Here is a 24663-nt window from a genome sequence, read left to right as displayed (position 1 = left end):
CATTAGCCCTTGGCTGTTGTTTAGGAGATAATGTTGATTAATTAATTTGTTGACTGACCCTTTAAGATATCAACATCAATTGTTTTAAAATCTTAGTTTATAGAAAAAATGTTAGCCTAAAGACTGACTCCATTTGTCCCTCATACAGAAGCCAAGAGTTTCTGTAAGATTTAGGTTGTATAGGCCGGGTGCCTATATATCCATATATACATATATGTGTGTGTGTGTGTGTGTGTGTGTGTGTGTGTGTATGTATCTGTATATATCTCCAGGAAGAGAGAAATGTAATAATTTATAGGCAATATAGAATACATTGTTCTGTGGTAGCAGAACTCTTTCCTATGGAGTGTTGAGGATGACTTGGAAAAAGCAGAATTTGGCCTTGCTGGTTGGGGGACTTAGATTATGAAGCACCTATTGGGTGCCAGGCACTGGGCTAAGAACTGGGAACACAAAGATGAGCACTTCATGGGCTCTGTCCCCAAGAGAGTGCTCACAGACTAGTGTGGGTGGCAGATCTGTGAACAGAGAACAGAGCAGAGCCCTGAAAAGAGGAGTGATACCTGTGTGGCTGGGGAGGTGAGCAGGGTGTGTGTGGAGAGAGAGAGACACAGAGAGAGAGAGAGAGACAGAGAGAGAGAGAGAAAGAAAGAAACTTCTGGAGGGGCTTCACTGAGGAGGTGGCATTTGGGTTATGTTTTCTCTGTAGATTTGGAGGAAGAGCATTTTAGACAAGCGGACAGTGAGTTCAAAGGCACAGGTAGATGCCACACAAGAAAGACAGGCATGCATTCAGAGGAGTCCGTGTGATTGGGAGAAAGGCTGCACACACCGTGTGGTAGCAGACAGTCTGGGAAAACTGGGCAGGAGAAAGGTCATTAGGGCCCGGGTGCCAAATAAAGTGTGCATTTCTTTTTATTTTTCTTTGTTTCTTTTTTTTTTTTTTTGAGACAGAGTCTTTCTCTGTCACCCAGGCTGAAGTGCAACGGCACGATCTCAGCTCACTGCAACCTCCGCCACCCAGGTCCAAGCAATTCTCCTGCCTCAGCCTCCCAAGTAGCTGGGATTACAAGTGTGTGCCACCATGCCTGGCTAATTTTTGTACTTTTAGTAAGCACAGGGTTTCACCATGTTGGCCAGGCTGGTCTTCAACTCCTGACTTCAGGTGATCCACCCGCCTTGGCCTCCCACAGTGCTAAGATTACAGGCATGAACCTCCACATCCGGCCAAAGTGTGCATTTCTATCTTTGGGGAGATCGAGAGCCGGCCACTATTTTTGAGCAGGAGAGGAGTGGGTTCATGTTTACCTTTCAGAAAGATCCCCCACTGGGAGAAGGGGGTCTTATTGCTCCAAGAAGCCAGAGAAAGGGAGACCAGTTGTGGGGTGGGTGGGTGGGTTGGTTGGGGGTGGGGGCACTGAGGCTTTTAGGCAAGGACATGGCAGCAGCTGCCAGGATGCCCACAGCTGTGTGGCATGCAAGATGGACTGAAGGCAGGAGTACTATTTGAGGCAAAGGAGACCTTTAGAGAAAATGCCCTGTCAAAGCCATTTATTTTAACAAATACTCTTCCATTGCTCTGTTTTTATTCCCCTCAGATGCAGCTTTCCTTCTGGGATTGTGAAAATGGGTGTCATTTCTGTAGCTTTCTGAAGTTTCGGTAAAGTTTCCTTTTCCTCCCAGTGGATTCTGTGTAGCAGGAAGCATGAGTTGATTTCAGCTTTTTGTCTTCTGAGACCTACTTCAGAGTGTGTTGCTGCTGGTCCGAGGCTGAAAGGAAGGTCTGTGATGTCATAGGCTGTGATTTTTCTAGAAATGTGTACTGAGATCAGCTGGCACAATTGTGTTTGTTTTAAAAACAAAAACATCTCAGGGGCAGTCCCCACATTCTGCATAACGGGACCCTTCACCCCACTGCCTAGATGGTTAATCCCGACAACTCAGAACACCCCACTAACCAAGGTGTTAATGACGTAACTCTCTCCTCACAGGAAAAGCTGCTCTGTAAGAAAAGGGCACTGAAGGAAGTGGCTTTTGTTCTAATGCCGAATTCCGGGGAGGCTGGTGCTTGAAATGTTTACCTCCTCCTGACTTTTTACATGATTTCTCCAGTTCTTGCATTTTATACACCAAAAGCAAAATACAGCTTGACCCTGGACTATTACATGGTGGCCCCACCAGGCTGGCTGTGGAACTCAGGCTCTGCCGTGCAATGGTTGGTTAGTCAGGAGACTGGAGCAGAGAGCAAATAAGGTCAAGGTCATGGTTGAAATTCCTATAGAGGCCAATTGGCTGGGCACACCCTGCCCTCCACTCTCTCTGGCCCTGTAGTACAGGGGACTGAGTAAGAGGGTATAGCTGGCTCCATGCAGCCCAGCACCGCTCTCTTAAATCGCATTGCACATCCTGAATGGCCAGTAAATAATACAGACTTCAGGCACAATGAGACCTTGCTTAAGCAACCCTCTAGAAGAAAGCACCATTATACCTTTCAGCTGTGGTTTTTTTCAGCCTTCATTAGTGATGTGGAACAGCATTGACTGCAGTAACTTTTCTACTAAACAGAAACATTTGTCTGCTGCTCCAGTCAAAAATACCTGCTTTACAGCTTTAATTCGTCCCACAGAACTGCAGGTCCATAAGGTGAGGCCGTTTCCCTTCCCCACTTCCTCTCTCCATGCCCTTTCCTCACTCACTGATGGCCTCTTCTCCTCTGGTAGCCCCCGAAGGGTTTTTTCTCCCTATCAGAGCAAGAAAGGCTCTTAGAATGGTTGTTTGCACGCACAAGTTGACAGACTGCCCTTCATGGCAATGATTCCTGTTACTGTTACTTCACCCAGACATTGAATGTCAGGGTTTTTTCTAGAAGGCTGTCAGTAGAAGTTGGCAGTTAAGAGTGGGTAGTTTAGAACCAGATCAAAGCCAGGCTGGGATCTGGCCCTGACAGTTACTATCTGCGTGCCTTGGGATAAGAACTTAACCTTGCCAAGCCTCGGTTTTCCTCTCTGTAAAGGAAAGCTCATACTGAAATTATTGCATGCCAGCTCTCAGCATTGCCTGTCACATGACAAATGTTAGTTATGACTATTTATTAGCTAACTGACACACAGAAGGCTCTATTCTACTAAAGGCCTACAGCTAGCAAGTGGAGATAATTTTTTATTCAAATTTTTTATTATAAAAAATCTCAAATGCGTAGAAAAGGTGAAATAATAGTACAGTTGACACTGAAATCCCTCTTCTAGATTCTACAGTTGTATACATTTTACCAAATATATGTTTTTTCCTAAACTATTTCAATGTAAGATACAGACATCATCCCTAAATACTTCAACACACATCTCTTGAAAATAAGGACATCCTCTGACATACTCACAGTAACCTTTATTACACTTAAGAAAATTAATGATAATTACCTAATATCCCCTGGTTCCCAATTCCCAAACCATATAAAATTTTCCAAAATGTTTCCCAATATGTCTTCTAACAGATGTTTGTGTGTGTGTGTGTTTTAAAACATTTCAGTAGCTTTTGGGGTACAAATGGTTTTTGGTTACGTGGATGAACCGCAGAGTGGTGATGTCTGACATTTTCATGCACCCATCACCCAATTAGTGTACATTGTACCCAATATGTAGTTTTTTATACCATACCCCTCTCTCATCCGCCCCCTTCTGAGTCTCCAAAGTCGACAGACTTTGGATGTTTTTTTTCAAACAAGATCCAATCAAAATTCTTACATTGCATTTGGTTGTCATGTCTCTATTTTCTTTTATTCTAGAGCGGTAGGTGTGGGGAAATTTTGAGAACAATATTGTTGCTGAAATCAACTATTGGCTGCCAGGTGGAAATGGCTGCTGCCTCCACTGAGGCACACTGGGCCCTGCCACATTTATTAGCACAAGCCCTGTGATATGGTTGCATAGCTTGCTTTGCTGAACTTGTTGGTTACTAGCTACTGCTTAATGACTGGACATTAGAGACTCTTCTGTTGTTTTTATATTCCCACCACCTCCACAGCACCTAACATACAGGTGGTCAGTAAAAGTGGATGGAAGGAAAGGAGGCAGGGAGGAAGAAGGAAGAAAAAGGAGAGTGGGAAAGAGGCAGGCACGGGCAGGCCCCTGCTTCCATGCCAGGTGGGCACCTGGAGAGTGACACTGTGCCCTCCTGGGAAGCACCCACACTCCTTTGATTGGGGGAAGACGATTCCATGTGGCATGTGCCTTTTGTCCAAATATGCCTTCTTCCTTCGCATTCTCCTTTCCCTCTTTCCCATCCTCCTTACCTGAGCACTAGTTGGGATCCCTCAGACCTTCTGCTATCTTTAACTTAGTCTTTCCCTCTCTTCCCATATACAAGATTAACATTTGATATTATTTTAAAAATAATCTATAATAGATTATCTTTTCCTACAATCACACTCATTTTCCCAATTCCCTGGAAGATAATTCCTACAAAATTTGTGGTCAGTAATTAAATTCCTGACCACAATGAATCATGAGGAATATATACTGTGTTCAGAGGGATGGCGTGGTATCCATAAGGGAGCATCTGCTGAAGGGAGAGAGAGGACACATGGGGGTTAGCCCCCCAAAGCCAAGGGGAGCTGTCCTCCAAACACAACCAACAGAGTTTAGCTCAGGCTTCAGGATCAAACTATTGCTTCTATTCTGTGTGGAGAGAACAATGACTGAATTGGCTGGAATAGAACAAAGTTGTTAAAGTGAACTTTCTCCACACCTCATCTCTAATCCCTAAAATTTTGACTTAAACAAAATTTTGAGTTAAGCAAATTTGAGTTAAAAATTTTGAGCAGATACAGGGAATGAATGCAAGAAGCTCTTGATTATCTTCATGGTGGGCTGGCTCATTTTCATTCCAGGCTGACCTCATTGATATGCTTCTGTACCACTTCTCCTTGCTGAGAAGTAGTTGGCGTCTATTCAAAGTACACAGGCCATTTAATTATTAATCGGAGCAAAACATTATTAGGGAAGTTAAACTGTTGAGTAGGTGTGTGTGTGTACACATGTGGATACTTTCTTGATTATCTAGCTGTTTTGTTTCGCCTTTTGCCTTTCTGGGTTCCTGCCCCTCTCCATTTGTGGTGATACCTGTAAGGTGATTATGCCACTGAATTCCTAAGAGCTTTTTGGTCCCTCTCTCATTCTCCTTGGATGTGTGTGGAAATGTTTGTCAGCAGGGGTGGACTGGGGAGGGTTCATGTACACAAGAAGTGACTGACCTTGGCCGCTGAGTGGAGCGTGTATTTGTGACCAGGAAAGGGTTCAGTGTTTGTGTTTGGTGATGGTTTTATGTCCTGCTGTCATTAGAGGGGACTTTATAGGGGTTTCTGATGACCTAGGGCTCCAGGAATCATCATGATTACTTAGCCAATGATTTTAATGGGCCCATATAAACTTATTCTGTTTTTATACTAGTAACAGAGAAGAAGATGTTGGAAGATTAAATATAGAGGAGGATGGGCTTTAGCTTCACTGTTCAGGGCCATTGGGAATTATTCTACAGAATTCGATCCAGCCTATTCTCATTATTTCCTTCTTCTTATGACTTTCATTCTTTCCTTACCTTCCTCCTTTTCCCTTTCTTCTTCTTCTTTTTTTTTTTTTTTTTTGAAACGGAGTCTCTCTCTGCCGCCCAGGCTGGAGTGCAGTGGTGCGATCTCAGCTCACTGCAAGCTCTGCCTCCCAGGTTCACGGCATTCTCCTGCCTCAGCCTCCCAACTGGCTGGAACTACAGGTGCCCGCCACCATGCCCAGCTATTTTTTTGTATTTTTAGTAGAGATGGGGTTTCACTGCCTTAGCCAGGATGGTCTCGATCTCCTGACCTTGTGATCCACCCATCTCGGCCTCCCAAAGTGCTGGATTACAGGCGTGAGCCACTGCTCCCGGCCTCTTCTTTTTTTCTTCCTTGCTTTCTTTCTTTTCCCTCCTCCCTTCCTCTCCCCACCTTTATTTATTTCTTTCAACATGTACCGCCTGCTTACTATATATTAGTCACAGTCTAAATGCTGGAGATGCAGAGATGAATAACACATGGCCCCAGCCCTCCTGGAACTCAGTTTAGCGTGGGAGGCAGATGGAGGCACAGATCATTCCAGTACAGTGGTTAACGATAGAGATAAGTACAGGGTGAGCTCAATGTAGGGGTCCCTAATCCAGCTTGGCTTGGGAGAGAAGGCAGGAAGCTTCCTGGAAGAGATGATGGCAGATTGATTGTGAGTGGCTGAAAAAGGAGCAGGGCTCAAGGCCTTTACCTGGCAGGCCAGGTCATTCACATGGTTTATGAGCACTGGATAAAGGGAATGGGATGAAGGGCTTTGGGGGTATGGGTCTTCCATGAGATATGACACCAGATTTTGATGTCATTGCATATGGTTAGGACCACAGGGGCAGGGCAGAAATGATGTCTACTACTGTGGCACAGTACTAGTGACTTACCTCTGAAATCTGGGGACATTCCAAGGTATCTGCTCAGATGGTTGATCCTGGGGAATCCTGAAAGGAATGAAAGCTGAAATGAAAGATCACTCTTGAAGGCCAGTACATGACATATATGTACTCAGGGGTGAAGAGTCATGTAAGGGGAAATGGGCAGTGGGTAGTCAAGGTGTGAATGAAGATCACTGCTCAATAGAATGGGGCAATGAGGCTTGGGGAGGTGGAGGAGGACTCTTGGCTTCTCTAAAAAAAAAAAAAAGGCCTAACTTGTGCTGCAAGTTTTACTGGATGCCCAGGACTCTGGAGGAGTTTTTGCGCCAGTAGACAGGCAAGTGGCCACAACAGTTCTTATGCCCCACAAGGGCAGAGCCTTACATTGGCAGCTCCCTGAGTTACTTGAAGCAGGAGACCTTTTGTAACCTCAAGAAGACAAGAGGAATTCTGTTGAGGGAAGCTTAATCCCTGCTCCTTGGAGATCTCGGCATGATAGTAGAAAGAGCACATATGAGCTAGGAAAACATAAGTATCACATCTGATGATACCAACTGCAACAATAGTAATAGCCACTGTGTATCTAGTCTCTACCCTGTGGCAGGGCTTTTCATGTATTACTTAACCCTCATAACTACATAATAATATATAATGATATAAGGTACTGTCATTCCCTCCATTTTATAGATGGGGAAATCAAAGTTTGGAAAGGTCACAGGTAGGAAGTCATAGAATCACATTTGAACCCAGGTCATTCTAACTCTAGAGCCTCTGATCTCAACTGCTGTCCTTACTGTGAATAAATATTCAGTGCAGCTTCTCTTTGACTTGACCATAGGACCACAGCCCACCTGAAATGGTAGAATAGAGAGACCCTAGAGCCTGATGAACTGCATTTCTACAGCACTACTAGTTGTTATGAAGATGGATAATCTAAAATTTTCTATTTCTCTAACATGTAGTCTTAGGGCACTCAATATTAGTATTAGCCAAGAACATATGATTTGAGGGGAAAAATATGGATTAGAAAACAATCGCTCTGAAGTCTACTACTTTGGTAGTTGTTATGGAATGAATGTTTGTGTCCCTCCAAAGTTCATAAGTTCAAGTCCTAATCCCCAACCTGGTGGTACTATTAATAGATGAGGTCCTGAGGGCAGAGGCCCATGATTGGATTAGTGCCCTTATAAGAACAGGAAGACAGACAGACTAGAGCTTTCTTTCTTGCTCTCTCTCCATGGGTACACACCAAGGAAAGTCCATGCGAGGACATAGCAAGAAGGCAGCCATCTGCAAGCCACGAAGAGAGCCCTCACCAAGAATCACATCTGCTGGTACTTTGATCTTGGACTGTAAGACACCTCCAGAACTGTGAGAAAATTGACATCTGTTGTTTGAGCCACCCAGTCTATGGTATTGTGTTACAGCAGCCCGAGTTGACTAAGGCAGTAGTTAATAGCAGCAGCTGGGTGAACACACTCTGTGTGCGTGTGTCTGTGAACTAGATCCTCTTAGGCAAAAGGGTTGTTGACCGTGTCTTGAGACCCCTCACTCTCTATATCAGTTTTGGGTGTTCTTTTTCTCATTGGTATTTATGAATAATTTATGCAAAAATGAGTTTTTAAAAACCTTCTGAAAAAAATATATTAGTTGGTTTATGATTCTTCAACAGATCAGAAATTGGGCACTTCCTGTCACCTGTGGCCCCCAGGGAGGCATGCAGATAGCTTTTACAAGTGAGAGGAGAGCTAGGACCTGCAGAGACCACTGGACTGCCTGCCTCCCTCCTTGCTCTGGGAGTTCTCCATGGTTCTGAGGGAGGCACAGATAATCTCTACAAGCTGTCTGGGCTCCCAGGTATTTGCTACAGGAGGTCTCGTGTGTTCAGAGGACCTAAAGCTACGGTACCCTTGAGGTTGAGGAGAAAGGTGTACTTTCTCCCCTGTACAGAAGGCATGTGGAGAGCTGTGGCTTGGGAGGAGAATACCAGTGTGCCTCCCACTTCCTTAGCAGCCAGGCCTCCCTCCCCAGAGGGGCTGCACCACTTCTCAACTAGTGGCAGCTCATGAAATCCTCAAGTAGGAAGTGTATTAGTCAGGGTTCTCTAGAGGGGCAGAACTAATAGGATGGATTTATATATAAAGGGGAGTTTATTAAGAGGATTGACTCACACGATCACAAGATGAGGTCCCATAATAGGCTGGCTGCAAGCTGAGGAGCAAGGAGCCAGTCCGAGTCCCCAAGCTGAATAACTTGGAGTCTGATATTTGAGGGCAGGAAGCAACCAGCATGGGAGGAAGATGTAGGCTGGGAGGCTAAACCAGTCTAGTCTTTTCACGTTCTTCTGCCTGTTTTTATTCTGGCCGCACTGGCAGCTGATTAGACTGTGCCAACCCAGATTGAGGGTGGGTCTGCCTTTCCCAGTCCACTGACTCAAATGTTAATCTCCTTTGGCAACACCCTCACAGACACACCCAGGAACAGTACTTTGCATCCTTCAATCCAATCAAGTTGGCACTCAATATTAACCATCACAGGAGGAATCTGCAAAGGTCATTTAGCCCAGCGCTTCTCAGTCCATAAGGTTCAAGCATTTTACCTGGGAACTTTGTTAGGGAGGAGATTTTTTTTTTTTTTTGAGATGGAGTCTCGCTCTGTCACCCAGGCTGGAGTGCAGTGGCATGATCTTGGCTCACTGCAAGCTCCACCTCCTGGGTTCACACCATTCTCCTGCCTCAGCCTCCTGAGTAGCTGGGACTACAGGCACCTGCCACCACGCCCAGCTATTTTTTTTTTTGTATTTTTTAGTAGAGATGGGGTTTCACCATGTTAGCCAGGATGGTCTCGATCTTCTGACCTCATGATCTGCCCGCCTCGGCCTCCAAAAGTGCTGGGATTACAGGTGTGAGCCACCACGCCCGGCTGAGAGGAGATTCTTATTCAGGAGGTCAGGGTGGGGCCTCAGCATCTTTAACAAGCTCCCAGGTGATGCTGCTGCTGCTGATCTGGGGACCACACTTTGAAGAGCAAGAATTTACTCTACGTCAAGGTAGGCTACATTTCAGTGACCATCACAGTCAACTAAATGTCCATCCTGATACAGAGAAGCAAATTCTCTTCATCAACAGCTTTCTTATCTTTTAGAAGCTCTTACTTAGCAAGCACAAATCCCTTTAGTTTCATGCCCATTTTTTCAAGTTCTTCTCTCAGCAGAGATGGAGATGCAAAGTAGCCCTCTCCCATATCATAATCCTTAGTTATTTAAAGACTACTAAGTCAGATCTATTTTTAAAAGCACCACTTCTCTCTCTGTTCTTATGCCTGCATTACCCAGGTCGGTCTGTAGGAATGAAACTCCTGGGGCACTCTTGGCTGAGGACTTGGCACTGGGAACATTCATGATCTGCTTATGCAGCTGGAATCTCCTCACATGCCCATATACTATTCTTTCTCAGTTCTCTACAGTAAAGGGATGGCAGAGTTATAAAAGTCAAAATCTGAAGAGGAGTGAAAACCTCCACTTAACCTTTAGTGTCATCACTCCTCTTCTCAGAACTCAATCAAGATGTTATTCACAGGTAACAGTGACTTGGTTTCAGTTTTCTCTTTCCTCCCTGGCTCTACATGTCTCATGGTCAAAAGAACTTGGAAGCAAAGACTTAGCCATCTACCATGGCCAAGCAAAGGAACCTGCATAACCCCCAACTGGCCTGGGCACAGTGGCTCATGCCTGTAATCGCAGCACTTTGGGAGACCGAGGCGGGCAGATCACGAGGTCAGGAGATCAAGACCATCCTGGCTAACACAGTGAAACCCCATCTGTACTAAAAAATACAAAAAAATTAGACAGGCATGTTGACGGGTGCCTGTAGTCCCAGCTACTCGGGAGGCTGAGGCAGGAGAATGGCATGAACCCGGGAGGCGGAGCTTGCAGTGAGCTGAGATCACGGAGCCAGACTCCGTCTCAAAAAAAAAAAAAAAATTAATAACCCCCAACCTGAATGAGAGTCCACAGGTTGGATCTGAAGTACCCAATAGTCCGTGTTCGAGGGTTCTATCCCCCTGAGCTCTCTGCTTTCTTTCTGCCCCAGAAAGGACTGCTGTCAGGTCTTTTCACGTTTGTGTGACTTTAAGTCAACATGTTTCCTCTCTCCAGGACACTTGTATTTTAAAAACTTTCTCTCCAGTATGGAATGAAATTTGTCCTTTGTTAAAGAGACTAATGGTCCCTGGTGACAGGTTATTTTATGTATTATACCTGCCTAGGATGGCACAGTAGACATTGCCTACTAGAAAGAAGGTACTGCCACTTACAGGTTCACAGTGATATCCGGGGTGGAAGGGAGGACTCTTCCAGGAGAAAGCAAGGCATCCAGGAGGAGACCACCAAGAGGGCCTGTGTCCTTTGCAGGTTTCTGGGGGTGCAGAGTTATTCAGAAGTCTGCTGTTATCCTGACCCCATCCTCAGCAGAACTTCCTCCATCATTTCAGAAGGTAAAATGAGACAACTAGAGCAGAGGATGAGATGGCAACTTCTGTTTTGCTTTTTTTTTTTTTTTTTTCTGACAGCCAGTGTGTAGGGAGCTCTGTATGGGGAGTATGACTCACCAGTATTGGTCATGACTCTGGGCCCAGGATTCACAAGTGTTCCAAAATTAGCAACTGGCCGTGGTGTACACCCACAGAGCAGTTAGACATTTCCCATTGAAAACACTCAATGGGAAACCTACACGGAGAAAGGGAAGGTTAAAAGAGCTGTAGATTATTACAGCTCTTCTAGTTAGCCTACGGAATATCTTCCTCTCTGCTTGGCCATTTATATTTCTCATTCTCTTTCTGGAGAACACATTCGTCTTTGCTTCAGCATTTAGTACTTGTTCATTCATCCATTTAGGAATTTTTTTTAATTGAACATCTTCCCTGTGTCTAGCACCATTCTGGGTGTGAGGGAGGCGTCAGAAATAAAGCAGTCCTTAGTCTCCTGGAGTTCATGGTTCAGTGGGGGAACCTTGGGCAAGTGACCTAATCTCTTAAAATTTCCTCATTTGTGAAATAGGCATAATAGGCCAGGAGCGGTGGCTCACGCCTGTAATCTCAGCACTTTGGGAGGCCAAGGCAGGTGGATCACCTGAGCTCAGGAGTTCGAGACTAGCCTGGCCAACATGGTGAAACCCTGTCTCTACGAAAAATACAAAAATTAGCCAGATGTGGTGGCACGCACCTGTTAATCCCAGCTACTTGGGAGGCTGAGGCAGGAGACTCGCTTGAACCCGGGAGGCAGAGGTTGCAGTGAGCCGAGATTGAGCCATTGTACTCCAGCTTGGGCAACAAGAGCAAAACTCTGTCTCAAAAAAAAAAAAAAAAAGAAAGAACGAAAAAAAAGAAATAGACATAATAATGTACCTGATTCATTGTATATATACAATGTATATATAGCACTCATCAGAGTGCCTGATGCTTAGCCGACATTTAATCAATGTAAGTTGTTAGCTTCTGTTGAGAAACAACTGGTGTGGGACTAAGATGATTGTTGTCCTGATTTGCCTGTTGGTGTCATAGTCAGATCTTCACCCTGGGAACTTACGGCCTCAACAGTACCATGGCTGGGAACTTAGCTACAGTGGGGAGGGACCCAGAGATGCTGAGCTTAGTATATGCCTCCACTCCATTGGTCAAACTCACTCAATCTAAAAGGAGCTGGGTAATCAGTGAGTGCTTGATGGTGGTAATAAAGAATCTGTCTACAGTGTAATTCAATTTTGTAGTCGTTATCTTTTCCATTTTAGTGTAGGGACCCACCCAATCAGACAGCTGCACAATGAAAATAAAGGCTGGGAATGCCAGGGTGTGTCACTGGTTGTAGTCCCACGCTAGCAAGGGGAAAGTCAGGTTGCAAAACCAGCGCTGCCTGCCTTCAGTGAAGAAACCATGTAACCTCCCAGGCCTGCAGCTTCCCTAGGCCTCAGTTCCTTCCCTGGGCATCCTCCTTGGTGAGGTTTCTGGATCCCTGCAGGCACTGGTAGTTTTTGGTTTGGGTGCTCATATAAAACTCCTTACAAGTCTGTTAACACAATCTTATCTTACTGTCATTATTTGCATGTTAGTTCCTTAATAGGTCCTATTTCTTTCTGTATTCCTGATGACCCTTCCAAGAGCTCCTTTAGGTTTGGAAAAGGCAGAGTAGATCCTCTGGCCTTCCGCAATGAGGACCTGGGTGGGTGGTGGTGGTAGTAGGGGGTCGGTAGACAAAGCCATCTTTAAGGAGGTGCCTTCTGCATCACCCTCCATTGTGAGATTCCAGGCAGGTGCCTTAAAATAGCTCTGCCACTAGCTGATCACTCAATCCCATTCACAAGGGCAAACCTTCTTCTGTCAGGGAGAAAAGGTTTAAACATACAGAGGGAGGTAACTGTTGCAGTAAGTAGCCTTAAAGCAAGCAGAGGGGCGCTAAATCATCTCTAAACTTCCAGGTCTATGATTCTAAGATCTTAATTATCCTAACTGGGAAGGAGAGAAGAAAAGAAAAAAAAAATTAGGTGGCTTAGAAAGTGAGCAGAGAGTGTAAAGCTTGGAGATTTTTCTATTTGAGATTTGGCTGCATTTAGAGCCAGTTTTTAAGCATTGCCAGGTTCACCTTTGTAAAAGGCGTTTAGAAATCTGCCACTATCAGATTTAAATCAATCTGGCTAATTGGTGTGATTGGAAAGTTGCAATGGGGCAAGTAATCAGATTGGTTCCGGAGCCTCCACCCTTTGCTGTGCCTGGGTGCTACCTCCTGCAGGGTAGCATATTCCCAATTTTTGTGGTTTTGCAGTGGCCTCCTTTCCTAAGCCCACTAAGCATTTTCCTGTTCTTTTGCAAGGTCTTCTTTTTGTGTCAGGGTGTGGTGGAGCCACACAGGACTGGCATGATATTCACCACTTGTTACTTATGGAACTTGAACATATTTAACCTCTCTGACCATCAGTTTTCTCATCTGTAAAATGAGACCACATTAACCTAGCTTATAGACTTACTATGAGAATTAAATGTATACATGTGTAGATGATCATATTAGACTTTAATTGAAAAGCTTTCCAGTAGGTGTCTTAGTCTGCTTTCTGTTGCAATAACTAAATCCCTGAGACTAGGTACTTTTTTTTTAAAGGAATTTATTTGGCCAGGCGCAGTGGCTCACGCCTGTAATCCCAGCACTTTGGGAGGCCGAGGTAGGCGGATCACGAGGTCAGGAGATCAAGACCATCCTGGCTAACATGGTGAAACCCCATCTCTACTAAAAATACAAAAAATTAGCCAGGCGTGGTGGCAGGAGCCTGTAGTCCCAGCTACTTGGGAGGCTGAGGCAGAAAAAAGGAATTTATTTCTTACGGTTCTGGAGGCTGAGAAGTCCAGGGACAAAGGATTCCATCTAGTCGGGGCCTTCCTCTTATGGGGACCCTCTGCAGAGTCCCAAGGCAGCTTGGGACATCACATGGTGAGGGGGCTCATGAGAGAGAACCAACCTGGCTTTTTATAACAGACACACTCTTGTGATAACTAACCCACTCACACAATGATAACCTATTATCCATTAACCCAGGAATGGACTAGTCAATCCAATCATGAGGGCAGAGCCCTCATGACTCAGTCACCTCTGAAAGGCCCCACCTCCTGATACTGTTTCACTGGGGAGTGAGTTTCAACATGAGTTTCAAAGGGGACAGTTTCAAATTATAACAGTAGAATTATGTGCATGTCCAGGTGTGCCATTCAGTAGCTATGAGACCTTAAACAAATTACTGTGCCTCAGTTTTTTTATCTGTAAAATAGAGATAATAATACTACCTACTTCAATGGTTTTTGATAATGATTAAAAGAGTTAATATGTGTAAAATGCTTGGCATAGTAATTGGCAGATGGTGTGTACTATGTTTTAGCTTTTAATATTATTATTATGCATATTATGATGCAACACACCCAGTCTAATACCTGGCACAGAGGAATGTTAAAAAAAAAAAAAAGTTTGAATCCCTGTGCTCTGACACCTTTAGCTCCAAACTTGCTGCTGCTACTCAGGATCTCCTTCCTCTCTAGTTGTCCTGTTTAGCTGAGCCTCTCTCCAGCTTATGTGAAACCATGTCTTGGTAGCTGCTGGGCAATTAGGCATTCAAGGCCCATGTTTGGTGGCCTAGGTAGGCCAGCAGGCAAGTTCAGGAGGGACTGAATCGGTGAGAAGGACCAACAACTTTCACTGACCTCATGACTTCATTCCCTTTATTTGTCTGGGGTTCTAGCCTCAGGACACACCAGAGAGGGAAGCCACAGCGTGTCCTTCAGGCCTTCTCAGGAAGCAGGCTTTCCTGAAGGGAGGAGTCCCTAAAACAGACTTGCACCTCTACATTTTGTCAGCCCTGGCACATGCTGTAGGAGGTTCTGGGTTAGCTTCGATGGGGATGTTTTTTCAAGCCTGCAAACTGCAATAGGTGACAACTTCCAGTCCCAAGAGTTTGGCTGGCTCTGCGTTGAACACAAAGCTTCCACTTGCTGCTGAGGGCTGCTGTGCTCTGCCTGCCTTCCAGGGAGAGTTACTTCTGGAAGGCTGTCATGGAGGGAGGAGAGCTAGGCTGCCGGGCCAGCTGCCCACTACGCTGGTTCAAACTGGCTGTGCTGGCTCAACAAGGAAAAGACAATCTCACCAATCAGCAGAATCAATCACAGATTAGGAGCTTACCCTGCGAAGGCACAGTGGAGGGTAAAATGGAACAGAAGACAAAGCCCATGTCCTCAACGAGTTCGCCAAGCTGGTGGAGGAGACGAAAACACTTAAAGAGTAAACTAATAATAACAGGGTATCCGAAGTCACCAGTTTGTCCTTGCAGGTATCAGTGACCTATAGCACTCTTTAAACTCCTGTGGTTCTAGGTAAAACAAACCTTCCCAGCAGAGGCATAATACTACCTATTCTATACCAGGCATTCTTCTAAAGGCTTTTTAATATATTATTTTGTTTAGTTTTCACAGCGACCTTTTGTAGTAGGTGTTAATCTCCTCATTTTCAGATGAGGAAACTCAGGGTCAGACAGGCAAAGGGACTAACCAGAGATCCTCTAGGTAAGAAGTGATGGAACCAGGATCCAAAGCCAGGTTCTCTGGCTCTGGAGGCTGTCCCTTCACCCTCCAGGTTAAACTAGCCGGAGCCAGGGAGGGCAGCTCTGGGAACCACACTGGATAGGACTCCTTCCTCTCTGAGGTTGTGGGGAATCCACTGTTGCCTGCTCCTGCCCTTGCTGACTAAAGGCCTCTTGTGTGTGTTGTGTTCAGTAACTTGAGGGAGAATCTGCTCAGTTTGTCCACCCACCACCCAGGGTAGGAATCCCTCTCAGGGAAGGGGTCTCCTGCCCCCTCATAGGCTTTGGGCCACTCCCAGATGGTTGCTTTTAGGGGAGAAAAGGATGCTAATCCAATCAGTTGTGACCAGGATGGTGGTAGTCACACGGCATAGGGGAATCAAATGGTTCCCGTAACCATCTGATTGTTAGGAGGAGCTTGCCTAGTGCATGCATCTATAAAGAAGGATGTGACAGCTCCTTCCTCCCTACTTATGCTGTATTGCTGCTGGCTGTGCACTCAGAAGCCTTAAAAAACATACATGTTTGCACATAGTATATTTATAAACTGTTAATAGTGAAAAATAAATGTAACTATCCAGCCATAGGGGATGTACCTAAACAACAGACTACCATATAACTGTTGAAATCAATGCTATATAAGTATACTTATTAACATAGAAAGATTTTTTTCAGTATGTTGCTAAATGTCAGGATCCACTTGAAAAACAGAATGAATAGTCTGATCCTATTTTCAGAAGGAAAAAATGTATATGTGTGTATAGAAAAACATTTTCATTTATACATCAACATATTAATGGGGGCTGTCTCTGATAGGAAGGATTTTAGGTTATTTAAGTTCTTTTTGCTTATGTGTATTTACATTTTTCCACAGTAAATATACATTTCTTATTTAATAAACCTGTTATTTTTTTTTTTCCATTTTTATTTATTTATTTATTTATTTTTTATTTTTATTTTTTTTTATTGATCATTCTTGGGTGTTTCTCGCAGAGGGGGATTTGGTAGGGTTACAGGACAATAGTGGAGGGAAGGTCAGCAGATAAGCAAGTGAACAAAGTTCTCTGGTTTCCCTAGGCAGAGGACCCTGCGGCCTTCCGCAGTGTTTGTGTCCCTGGGTACTTGAGATTAGGGAGTGGTGATGGCTCTTAACGAGCATGCTGCCTTCAAGCAACTGTTTAACAAAGCACATCTTGCACCGCCCTTAATCCATTCAACCCTGAGTGGATACAGCACATGTTTCAGAGAGCACAGGGTTGGGGGTAGGGTCACAGATCAACAGGATCCCAAGGCAGAAGAATTTTTTCTTAGTACAGAACAAAATGAAAAGTCTCCCATGTCTACCTCTTTCTACACAGACACGGCAACCATCCGATTTCTCAATCTTTTCCCCACCTTTCCCCCCTTTCCATTCCACAAAACCGCCATTGTCATCATGACCCGTCCTCAATGAGCTGTTGGGTACACCCCCAAGCCGGGGTGGTGGCCGGGCAGAGGGGCTCCCCACCTCCCAGTAGGGGCGGCCGGGCAGAGGTGCCCCTCACCTCCCGGACGGGGTGGCTGGCCGGGCAGGGGGCTGACCCCCCCCACCTCCCTCCTGGTCGGGGCGGCTGGCCGGGCAGAGGGGCTCCTCACTTCCCAGTAGGGGCGGCCGGGCAGAGGCGCCCCTCACCTCCCGGATGGGGCGGCTGGCCAGGCGGGGGGCTGAACCCTCACCTCCCTCCCGGACAGGGCGGCAGGCTGGGCAGTGGGCTGACCCCCCCACCTCCCTCCCGGACGGGGCGGCTGGCCAGGCGGGGGGCTGACCCCCCACCTCCCTCCCGGACAGGGTGGCAGGCTGGGCAGTGGGCTGACCCCCCCACCTCCCTCCCGGACGGGGCGGCTGGCCGGGCTGAGGGGCTCCTCACTTCCCAGTAGGGGCGGCCGGGCAGAGGCGCCCCTCACCTCCCGGACGGGGCGGCTTGCTTGGCGGGGGGCTGACCCCCCCACCTCCCTCCCGGACGGGGCGGCTGGCCGGGCGGGGGGGGCTCCTCACTTCCCAGTAGGGGCGGCCGGGCAGAGGTGCCCCTCACCTCCCGGACGGGGCGGCTGGCCAGGCGGGGGGTTGACCCCCCCACCTCCCTCCCGGACAGAGCGGCTGGCCGGGCAGAGGCGCCCCTCACCTCTCGGACCGGGTGGCCAGCCAGGCGGGGGGCCGAACCCCCACCTCCCTCCTGGACAGGGCGGCAGGCTGGGCGGTGGGCTAACCACCCCACCTCCCTTCCGGACGGGGCGGCTCGCCAGGCGGGGGGCTGGCTCCCCCACCTCCCTCCCGGACGGGGCGGCTGGCCCGGCGGGGGGCTGACCCCCCCACCTCCCTCCCGGACAGGGTGGCAGGCTGGGCGGTGGGCTGACCCCCCCACCTCCCTCCCGGACGGGGCGGCTGGCCGGGCTGAGGGGCTCCTCACTTCCCAGTAGGGGCGGCCGGGCAGAGGCGCCCCTCACCTCCCGGATGGGGCGGCTTGCTTGGCGGGGGGCTGACCCCCCCACCTCCCTCCCGGACGGGGCGGCTGGCCGGGCGGGGGGGGCTCCTCACTTCCCAGTAGGGGCGGCCGGGCAGAGGCGCCCCTCACCTCTCGGACCGGGTGGCCGGCCAGGCGGGGGGCCGAACCCCCACCTCCCTCCTGGACAGGGCGGCAGGCTGGGCGGTGGGCTAACCCCCCCACCTCCCTTCCGGACGGGGCGGCTCGCCGGGCGGGGGGCTGGCCCCCCCACCTCCCTCCCGGACGGGGCGGCTGGCCGGGCGGGGGACTGACCCCCCCCCACCTCCCTCCTGGACGGGTTGGCTGGCCGGGCGGGGGGCTGACCCCCCCACCTCCCTCCCGGACGGAGCGGCTGGCCGCGCAGAGGGGCTCCTCACTTCCCAGTAGGGGTGGCCGGGCAGAGGCGCCCCTCACCTCCCGGACAGGGTGGCTGGCCGGGCGGGGGGCTGATCCCTCCACCTCCCTCCCGGACGAGGTGGCTGCCGGGCGGAGACGCTCCTCACTTCCCAGACGGGGTGGCTGCTGGGCGGAGGGGCTCCTCACTTCTCGGGCGGGGTGGCTGCCGGGCGGAGGGGCTCCTCACTTCTCAGACGGGGCGGTTGCCAGGCAGCGGGTCTCCTCACTTCTCAGACGGGGCGGCCGGGCAGAGACGTTCCTCACATCCTGGACTGGGCGGCAGGGCAGAGGTGCTCCCCACATCTCAGACGATGGGCGGCCGGGCAGAGAGGCTCCTCACTTCCCAGATGTGATGGCGGCTGGGAAGAGGCGCTCCTTGTTTCCTAGATGGGATGGCGGCCGGGCAGAGACGCTCCTCACTTTCCAGACTGGGCAGCCAGGCAGAGGGGCTCCTCACATCCCGGACGATGGGCGGCCAGGCGGAGACGCTCCTCACTTCCCAGACGGGGCGGCAGCCGGGCAGAGGCTGCAATCTCGGCACTTTGGGAGGCCAAGGCAGGCGGCTGGGAGGTGGTTGTAGTGGGCCAAGATCACGCCACTGCACTCCAGCCTGGGCACCATTGAGCACTGAGTTAACCAGACTCTGTCTGCAATCCCGGCACCTCGGGAGGCCGAGGCTGGCTGATCACTCGCGGTTAGGAGCTGGAGACCAGCCCAGCCAACACAGCGAAACCGCGTCTCCACCAAAAAAATACGAAAACCAGTCAGGCGGGGCGGTGCGCGCCTGCAATCGCAGGCACTCGGCAGGCAGAGGCAGGAGAATCAGGCAGGGAGGTTGCAGTGAGCTGAGATGGCAGCAGTACCGTCCAGCTTCGGCTCAGCATCAGAGGGAGACCGTGGAAAGAGGGGAGAGGGGAGAGGGGAGAGGGGAGAGGGGAGAGGGGAGAGGGGAGAGGGGAGAGGGGAGAGGGAGAGGGAGAGGGCTAAACCTGTTATTTTTAAAAGATCTAATGATGTTAGAAATAATCTTAATTTTATAAAAAGAATCATCTCACCTTAAATATGAGAAAACAAAATATCTGAATTTCTTGTTCTTTCTCCCTTTTTCCCCCTTGTTTTTGGTGGAAAGCAGATAGTATTCATTGTGGAGAATGACTCTAGGCTAGTAATTTACCTTAGAGCCATGGCATATGAGAGCTGGAAGAGATTTTGGGGATCATCTAGCCCAATTCCTTATTTAACAGATGAGGAAACTGGACTGAGAGGCTTAGCTAGTTCTATAAGTGCTCGGTAGCAAAACTTTGGTTGGAATCCAGGTCCTTGGACATAGTCCAGGGAATTTTCTTTTCTTTTCTTTTCTTTTTTTTTGTTTCGAGACGGAGTCTCACTCTGTCACCCAGGCTGGAGTGCAGTGGCATGATCTTGGCTCACTGCAACCTCCGCCTCCTGGGTGCAAGTGATTCTCCTGCCTCAGCCTCCTGAGTAGCTGGGACTACAGGCATGTGACACCACGCCTGGCTCATTTTTTGTATTTTTAGTAGAGACGGGGTTTCACCGTGTTAGCCAGGATGGTCTCGAACTCCTGACCTCTGGTGATCCATCCACCTCGGCCTTCCAAAGTGCTGGGATTACAGGCGTGAGCCACTGCACCCGGCCCAGTCCAGGGCATTTTCTACACCACTATGACAGGCTGTTATATTTGCCTCGTTGACACATAGAGAGGACTGTAATCTTTTCGTGTGGAGGTAACAACTCTTAAGCGTAGAAAAGGTTGTCATGCTGACCAGTCACTCTTCTTCAGTCACTATTCTACTGAGAGGAAAACATGGGTTTAACTGATTGCAGATCCAATGTTGAGAGTTACGACATTGTGATGGGTGCTGGGAAAATAATTCTTGCAGTCCCTTCTAGAAATCTCCTACCTAGAAATCTTATATGTGATTCCACAAGAAGGCAGAGGCCAGGCCACAAGGGTTTTTCCATGTCCCCTCCTCTTCTTCAGCTGTTGGGTCATAAAATGCTGCTTGGGATATTTTCATTCCTCTTCCCAACATTTATCTTTCTGAAAAGTAGGTAGTGATAGTTGTTCAAAGTCAGCATACCATAAACATCGCTCTTAACCCTTTTGTGAAACCAGTTTTGAGATATTGCACTGATCATATTGCTTTGCCAACTCTCCTGGAGAATCCTTGGCATTAACTATATTGCATCAGTTAAGACTTTTGGCTACACACATCAGAAACTCCCCTTGAACTAGTTTAGCAAAAAAGGGAATATATTAGCTTATGGAATCCATAGAAAGATTGAGTATCCAAACTAAGAAAAGGTCAGGAAAACATGGAGCTGGGCCTCAGGAACCACAAGCACCAGGGACTTCACTGTGCCGGCCTTTGTCTCTACTGTGCATCTGTTTCTCACTCATGGTTGCTTCATTTCTCTTTTACTGCAGACAGGCTGTCTCCATTTCCATGGCCATATTTCCATAGTACTGTTTCTATCACCAGAGATGAACTTAGCTGATCTTTCACTTGTTCTAAGTTAAGAAATCCCAATGGGAGGGCCAATGTGTGTTCCAGCTGTGACCAGGTTCTGGGTCATCTAAGAACATGATGTTTCCAACATGAACACATTGTCTAGGGGAAAAGCAGGTCTTAGAAGATTGGGAGGTAGGGCTAAGACGAGGATATCCTTCACCCCTAGCTACTCCTTAGAGATAATAAGTTTGATGAGGAGGCAGAACAATTAGGTGATGAGTGAGAATTCTTAAGAAGTGAAAATAAAAATCCTGAGAGTGTGGATGTGCCTGGCCAGGGACATCCATTTTTACAATGTTTTGACATCCAGTGAAAAAATAATTGCAATGAATCTCTCCCTGACTTGGCCCCCAAAGAGGCAGACTTAGGTATTTTAGGACATGAGTCAAGTTTGAAGAACTGTGCTGTCTCTTCCCAACCTTCTCTTCAGAGAACTAAACCACGGGGGTAACAATCCTGTAATTTTGGCCGTATTTATAAATCCCTGATCCTTTATGTAGCGCATTTTTTCTACTCTGCGCTTAGTCTGAATGTTGCTATTTTCACAGAGGAAATCAGAGGAAAGAGACTATAATTATAGGTCAAACACCAGCTCCGGAAACAGTGAAGGCAGCAGAGAGCCTATGACTCCCTGCCCTCTTCCGGGTTACACCCTGGACATCTCCCCCTTCTTTCCTGGAGCCTAGGTCAGCTCTTCGCCTCTTTATCTTCATATCTTTGCTCTCTTGTTTTCCAGTCCAGCATATCACGAGACAAAAAGGGAAAGTTACAACCAAAAGCCGGTGAGTTAAAACTGCACGATACTTGGGCAAGCCTGCCTCTTGGAGATAATTCAAATGGAAAAGAAAAGACAAAAAAACCCACAACATTTCAGGTCATTGGCCTTTTTAAACAGACCGCCGGCAATATTTACTCCTCCTGAAATAGCACAGTCACATGAAATAAAACCGTGTTCGGTAAAGCCTGCAAAACAAAAGGACAATTTACAGGCTGGCATGCTCACTGAGGGCCCTCTGTTTACCGGCCAGATCAGGGCTCTGCTTCCGGGCTCTCTAGCCACCTTCTGCCCAAACCTGCTGGAGAGCTGTGGGGGTCAAGGTCAGATTTTCTTGGAGACCCTCCCCACTCTTTTCCCCTTAAATAATTTGGAAAGGCAGGTTGAGAGTTGGGAACAGGGCTGTGAAGAGTATGTGGCTGATGTGGCCTCTACTGTAGAAGCCCAGGTTGTGAATGTCGCAGGAGGAGCTGCTAATGGTGTCTGCCCTTGTCCAGCATGGTCACCTCTTGTTTCCTCTCTGTTCTTTACTCCTTACTTCTTAATGCATTTACCTCCCCCACACCTCCCCCAGACCCCTGCCTTCTCTCTCTCTCATCTGTTTTCCCCCCTCAGCCTATCTTGTATTCCCCTTTTGCCTTCTCTCCTGACCTTAGTTCTGCCAGGGACCCTTCATGGACCTTTAGTGATTAGTCCAGCTGTTGCCTGGAAGGTCTAAAGTAGCTGCTAATGGTGAGGTTAATGAATGTACAGTCACAGGCCAGATCTGGGGTCATGGTGAATTCCCACTGAGACTGAGACTTCACTGAGGACTCAGGGGAACCTTCTCAATCTCATTCTTTAAGCTTTTCCTCTCCATTACCTGATATTTCTTTGTAAAAATCCAAAAACCATTTAAAATAATACATTATACCTTGTTTCTCAAAGTCTTTTTATATCCGTTGATTTCATCTTTACATCAACCTTGAGAGGGAGGCAAAACAGTTGAGGAAAGAGAAAAACAAAGAAGCTCAGCAACATTCCCAAGTCAGTTACAGAGCTATGTTCTCTGCTCCCTGGGTTCTCCTGAAGCAGGAGAATCTCTTGAACCCGGGAGGTGGAGGTTGCAGTGAGCTGAGATCGTGCCACTGCACTCCAGCCTGGGTGACAGAGAAAGACTCCATCTAAAAAAAAAAAAAAAAAAAGAAGAAAGAAAATAAGATTCATTACATACACCAGAGAGGGATCCTCCAACACCCAGGGTGAGAAGTACATTATCAGGCATCCCTGGCTTATCAAACACTGGACAACACTTTGTTGACAATCAACTTTGTCACCTGGAACTTCATGAAACAGATTTCCCTGAGTGTCTGTGTTTCCTTTCTTTCTTTCTTTTTCTTTTTGAAACGAAGTTTTGCTCTTGTCGCCCAGGCTGGAGTGCAATGGTGCAATCTCAGCTCACTGCAACCTCCACCTCCCAGGTTCAAGTGATTCTCCTGCCTCAGCCTCCCAAAGAGTTGGATTACAGGCGTGTGCCACCACACCTGGCTAATTTTTGTATTTTTAGTAGAGACGGGGTTTCACCATGTTGGCCAGGCTGGTCTTGAGCTCCTGACCTCAGGTGATCTGCCCGCCTTGGCCTCCCAAAGTGCAGGCCTGAGCCACCACGCCCGGCCTGTGTTTCCTTTCTTTACATCAACCATCTAGCAGCTACGGGTTTCATTTTCTTTTGCACATGCCAAAGTATGTACAGTAAGTGGAAGAGTTAGCCAGAGATGTATATAATGTACTCTTATTTTTTCAAATGATTCAAAAGAAAATTATGACTGTAAAAATTTACTTTTAGGCCTCTAGTGGAGCCTCGCTCTCTCTTTCCTTCTCTCTCTTTCTCTCTGTCCATCTACCTATTACAGATACTAAGTGCTCAGCACTGTGATGTAGGAGGTTCTGATATATTTGTTGGAAAAAGAAACCTCGAGAAACAGTGTAGCAGAAATGTGTGCTTTCACTTCTAACAGCCAGCACTTGCATCTCTATGTCAAAGGGCTGCTCTCAGGCTGCCAGGACCACCTTTGCATGAAGGCACAGAGAGCTGAAGGGTCTGGACTTTACACACCCGGAAAGCAGCCCTTACCCAGTGACTGGCAGGTGCAGTGAGTAAACACCCCACTCTGAGGTCTCACTTACACTGTCACTGCCCTGTGGGACTGAGCTCAAGTTACCCTCTGTGGGATTTCACTTGATTCCATATCTTTTTTTCTGGATTCCACATATTCCTCATTCCACCTTCTCACACCCCTACTGTTTTTCCCTGGGAACACATCCTTAAAAAAAATCACTTCCACACCAATTCTTGTCTTAAGATGTGCTTCTGAGGGAACCTAGCTGAAGACAGAGAGTTTGTTTTGTCTTGGGCTCCCTCCCAACCCAAGTCTCTAGGATCAGAGTGAGTGAGAGAGATGGGGGAATGGAAGAGCAGGCTTGTCTTCAGACACCAGAAGGAGACGTAATTAAAAGCTGAAGATGGTGCCTTCCTAAGGACTGGTGATAACAGTTTGCATGTCCCTTCCAAATCTTATGTTGAGATGTAATTCCCAGTGTTGGAGGTGGGGCCTGGTGGGAGGTCTTTGGGTCATCGGGGAGAATCCCTCATGGCTTGGTGCTGTCCTAGTAATAGAGAGTTCTCATGAGATTTGGTTGTTCAAAAGTGTGTGGAACCTCCCCTGGCTTGCTCTCTTGCTCCTGCTCTTGCCGTGTGAGGCACCTGCACCCCCTCCACCTTCCACCATGATTGTAAACCTCCTGCGGCCCTCACCAGAAGCAGATGCCAGCACTACGCTCCTTGTACTGTCTGCAGAAGTGTGAGCCAATCAAACTTCTTTTCTTTATAAATT

The 24663-nt window shown here is 47.7% G+C and overlaps 1 long non-coding RNA gene across 2 annotated transcripts; it reads right to left on the bottom strand.

Annotated features, from left to right (window-relative positions):
* Positions 1–1474: 1474 nt before the first annotated feature.
* On the bottom strand, positions 1475–15249 carry LOC109027579 (uncharacterized). 2 transcript variants are annotated; one of them, XR_010133405.1, is made up of 3 exons: positions 15167–15249; positions 6466–6522; positions 1475–1770 (listed from the first exon to the last, which is right to left on the bottom strand). It is a non-coding gene; the product is annotated as an uncharacterized lncRNA (long non-coding RNA). The 2 variants fall into 2 exon arrangements; XR_002006640.4 differs by lacking the exon at positions 15167–15249 and adding an exon at positions 10771–11004.
* Between the last annotated feature and the right edge of the window lie 9414 nt (positions 15250–24663).

Source organism: Gorilla gorilla, chromosome 1 (genome assembly GCF_029281585.2).
Source record: "Gorilla gorilla gorilla isolate KB3781 chromosome 1, NHGRI_mGorGor1-v2.1_pri, whole genome shotgun sequence".
Classification (NCBI taxonomy): domain Eukaryota; kingdom Metazoa; phylum Chordata; class Mammalia; order Primates; family Hominidae; genus Gorilla; species Gorilla gorilla.
The sequence above is the reverse complement of the archived record's forward strand: the minus strand, read 5'-3'. Positions and strand labels throughout refer to the sequence as shown.